We start from the raw sequence: 4,950 nt of genomic DNA on the forward strand, positions 1-4,950 counted from the left end.
CACCCCGCGACCTATCCAGGTCCACAGGCCCGCCCACCTCTCCCAGCACCTCTTGCTTCTGAAACACCCAGGTAACCGTGGCCCCACTGTTCCCTCTGCAGAGGGCACCCCACCCTTCCGAGGAGGCCCCTTTTCATCCTGTAGGTCTCAGCGGTGCTGTTCGCAGGACCCCGGGACCCTCTGCTGACACTTTGGGTGTGTCCCTCGTGGTCTCCAAGCTTCGGGATCTTGTTGGTTTGCTGGTTTGGGGTCCCTCCGTCCCCAGGATGTAAATTCTGGGAGTTGGGCGGCAGCCTGAGACCTAGAAGGCCAAGGGGGCGGACGTGAGCAAGGGGGCTGGACTTCGGGATAACACCAGCGGCCCCTTTCCTCCTCTGGCTTTCTGCGGACCACTGTGAAACCAGAGTGTCAGATTCAATACCCGGGGCTGCATCCCTCCAGCTCTGTCTTTGATCTGAAATGTTTAAAGGGGCAGGTGGGGAGCTGGGTCTGCCCGTGGGTCTCAAGAGCTCCTAACCGCGGGGCCACCAGCGAGTTCTCGCGAGGATTTTCTCAGCGGATGGATCTCTCGGGGTCACGGGACTAGCTTGTGGAGCTGGACTTCCATCCGGGTTGAGGCAAGGTTTCTCACCTGCACAGTTTAGACCCCTAACACCCCACCGGGCAGACAAGGTCGGGGCCACGAGCTCCACTTGGCACACGGGGAGACTGAGTCTGCTTTGGGGTCCAGCGCCCGAGTGTGCGTCCTGCCTCCGCCGTCTGCCAGCTGATGACTTTGACCGCGCTGCTCGAAGGCTCTGAGCTTCGGTGGACTTGCCTGTGAAATGGTGATGGTGAGCCCGGCCCCACCTCCCAGGCCTCAGGGAGGAGAAAAGGCCAACAGGGTTCCCGGAGCACCCAGTGCCAGGACACGTCCCCACCACAAGGTTGTCTGGGGAGGTACTGCTGTTCCCTGCTGGCTCCCGGTAGGGACAGCACCTGGGGCTCTTCACGAGTCCACGGCCTCTTCTTCTCTCCACGACCATGTGAAGGTGGACACTGGACCCTGAGAGGCTAAGCAAACCGCCCAGGGGACACAGGTGAGGCAGGGCCAGGCCGTGCCTGGGGCCCTCGGGCAGGGGGGCAGCGCCCGCCAACCCACTAAGACTGTGTGTCCAGTCTTTTGTTCCAGCAAAACACCTATCACCTCATGTAATTCTCCCGGAAGCTCGCTTCCCCAGGCTTGAGTATCTAATGTGTGCAGAGACCCGCACGCGCCTGCCTCCACCTGGTGAATTGCTCTGTTGGTTTCCAGCTGTAAAAACTGGCCCTGTGTCTATCACTCAGACCTGGCTACATGAACCCAGGATTGAAGAGGAGACAGAAGAGAAACAAAGGTAGGGGGTGGTGTGGGCACAGACTCCTCTCTGAATCCCATCCCCTTGATGCCCCACGATCACGGTGATCCCAAAAAAAAAAGCCATGAGTATACATATGGGTAAATCTGAACCACTTTGCTATACATCAGAAATTAACACAATGTAAATTAACTGCTGCAGTCCATGGGGTTGCAAAGAGTCGGACACGACTGAGCGACTGAACGGACTGAAATGAAATCACCTACACGTCAATAAAGTACAATTTTAAAAACCAATATCAAACAAACAGGCAGTTCCCTGACAGTGCAGAAGTTAAGATTCGCCCTTTCCCTGCCCCGGTTCGATCCCTGGTGGGGGAACTAAGATGCCCCAAGCCGTGGGGCATGGCCAAAAGCAAACAAAAACAACAAAACAAAACAAAAAGCTACGGAGAACAGTATGGAGGATCTTTAAACAATTAGACTTAGAAATGACCGTGTGATCGTCTAATTCCACTTCTGGATGGTCACCCAAAAGAAGTGAAAGCAAGGTCTTAAACAGATATTCGCATACATGTGTGCAAAGCAGCATGACTGACCGCAACTGGAAGGTTCATACATGTGTGCAAAGCAGCATGACTGACCGCAACCGTAACGTTGAAACAACCCACGTGTCCGCCAGCAGAAGAATGGATGGACTAAAATGTGCTGTAGCTATGCAGCGGAATGTGGTTCAGCCTTAAAAAGGAAGGCAGTCCTGACTCAGGCTACAATGTGGATGAACCTCAAGGACTTTCATTGTTGCCGCTCAGTCACTCAGTCGTGTCGGACTCTGCGACCCCATGGTCTGCAGCACGCCAGGCTCCCCTGTCCTCCACCATCTCCCAGAGTTTGTTCAGATTCATGTTCAGTGAGTCGATGATACCAACCATCTCATCCTCTGTCACCTCCTTCTCCCCCTCCTCTCAGTGAAATAAGCCAGACGCAAGAGGACAAATATTGTGTGATTCTACTTAGAGGAGGTCCCGAGAGGAGTCACACTCATGGAGATGGGAGAATGGTGGATTAGCGTTTACTGAGCATAGAGTTTCAGTCTGGGAACAAGAAAAAGTTCTGGAGAAGAATGACGGCTGCTGAAGGCACACAATGTGGGCATTCTTAATGCCACTGACTGTGCACTCAGACATGAGATAGTAACAAAATTTCCCTCTTTGGGAAAAAATATTTATAAACTTACCTCTTTTTGGCTGCATTGGGTCTCAGTTGTGGCTCACAGGCTTAGTCGCCCCGCTGCACAGCATGTGGGATCTTAATGTCCTGACCAGGAATCGAACCCAAGTCCTCTGCATTTGAAGGTGAATTCTTAACCACTGGACCACCAGGGAAGTCCTGGTATATGGTAAATTTCATGTTATATGTATTTAGCCACAATTTCTAAAGGCCTTCCGAAAAACTGGCTTAATTTCCCCTTTCTTTGGATGTTCTTAAAGAAATCATGCTTACTGGGTTACTGCAGCCCGTGCTGTTGTTCAGTCGCTAAGTCCTGTCCGACTTTGCGACCCTATGCACTGCAGCACTCCAGACTTCCCTGTCCTCCACTATCTCTTGGAGTTTGCTCAAAATCACTCCCTTTGACTCGGCGACGCCATCCAACTACCTCATCCTCTGTCACCCCCTTCTCCTCCTGCCCTCAATCTTTCCCAACATCAGGGTCTTTTCCAATGAATCCATTCTTTGTATCAGGTGGCCAAATTATTGGACCTTCAGCTTCAGCATCAGTCCTTCCAATGAATATTCAGGATTGATTTCCTTTAGAATTGACTGATTTGATCTCCTTGCAGTCCAAGTGACCCTCAAGAGTCTTCTCCAGTACCACAGTTCAAAAGCATCAGTTTTTTGGCTCTCAGTCTTCTTTATGGTCCAACTCTCACATTGGTACATGACTCCTGGAAAAGCCATAGCTTTGACTAGATGGACCTTTGTTGGCAAAATCATGTTTCTGCCTTTTAATACACTGTCTAGGTTTGTCACAGCTTTCCTTCCAAGGAGCAAGCGTCTTTTAATTTCATGGCTGCAGTCACCATCTACAGTGATTTTGGAGCCCAAGAAAATGAAAACTGTCACTGTTTCCACTTTTTCCCCTTCTATTTGCCATGAAGTGATGGGACCATATGCCATGATCTTCGTTTTTTGAGTGTTGACTTTCAAGCCAGCTTTTTCACTCTCCTCTTCTCCCCCTCATCAAGAAGCTCTTTAGTTCCTCTTCACTTTCTACGTTTAGAGTAGTATCATCTGCATATCTGAGGTTGTTGATATTTCTCCCAGCAATTGCAGCCTGTGTAGACAGCCTAAACCTTCTCCTTGAGGCCATTGTGAGGGTCTTCTCACTAAGGTCAAGAAAAGGAAGTTGAACAAGAAAACAGTTGAGCAAGTCTGCAAAGTCTGCGGCCTGGGAGCCCTGCCCCAGGCTGGGCCCTGACACTCCACCCTAAGGACTGGAATTGAATCTTTATGCAGCACTTTTTTATTATTATTATTACTATGAAGCCAAGTAAGTCCTTAACAGCTGGGGCCGGTGATTCTAAGAAGCCCTGTCACTCTTACAAAGAAGAAAACAAGAAGACACAACATCGCAATTTTTCTGTAGGTTAGAAAAGGTCACCAGAGGATTGTAGGCGGGGACTGGCCGGTTTCAGTTCTGAGTTTTTGTTCCGTCTGCCACTTTCTCCCTCCAGGCACGGTTGGTGACTCGAGGTGGGGCCTTCCATAGGATAAAAATGTGAGTGATTATTTCACACATTCAGAACGTGGATGGTGAGCTGGGCCCTAAGAGCTGGCGGTTTGAAGGACTGACTGCTTTCATCCTTTCCCTACAGCCCACCCTCTCTTGTAGAAGTTGGTGACCCCTGAAATGAGTTACTGTTATGCCTATTACATCGTTGTTGTTCAGTCGCTCGGTCATATACAACTCTTTGCAACCCCATGGACTGCAGCATGCCAGGCTTCCCTGTCCTTCACCAACTCCAGGAGCCTACTCAAACTCATGTCCCTTGGGTCAGTGATGCCATCCAACCATCTCGTCCTCTGTTGTCCCCTCCTCCTCCCGCCCCCTATACCCATTATACAGATGGAAAAACTGAGCAGGATCAGAAGTGAAAGGCTAGCATCCCATGACCAAGAGACAGGCCCTCCGTGGGACCCTGAAGCGGGGACCACAGGACTCTTGGTAGACCAGCCTCTTCAGGTGCATCAGGGCCAATTTGTAGTGGAGAGGAGGGGTCAGCAAGGAAAGGAAGGCCCCTTAAGGGCTGAGAAGAAACCACAACCAGATGGGCTGGGAGGAGGAGGAGGCCTCCCCCGAGGTGGGCGTCATGGCAGGCCTCTGGAGTGGCTGGTATCTGAGGGGAGCCCTGAGCGGGGAGCAGTCCAGAGGCTGGAGAGACAGAGGAAGATCCTGAGGACAGTGGTTGGAGGAGAGTCTCTGGGAGATGTAGGGCGAGGGGGGTTGTCGAGGCTGGGCCAGGTGGAAAGACCACCCTGCTACATCCTCCTCCTGTGACCTGTGTTAGTCACTTACTCGTGTCCGACTCTTTGCGGCCCCATGGACTGTGGCC

Source organism: Bison bison, unplaced genomic scaffold (assembly GCF_000754665.1).
Source record: "Bison bison bison isolate TAMUID 2011002044 unplaced genomic scaffold, Bison_UMD1.0 scf7180017864080, whole genome shotgun sequence".
In the NCBI taxonomy this organism is placed as follows: domain Eukaryota; kingdom Metazoa; phylum Chordata; class Mammalia; order Artiodactyla; family Bovidae; genus Bison; species Bison bison.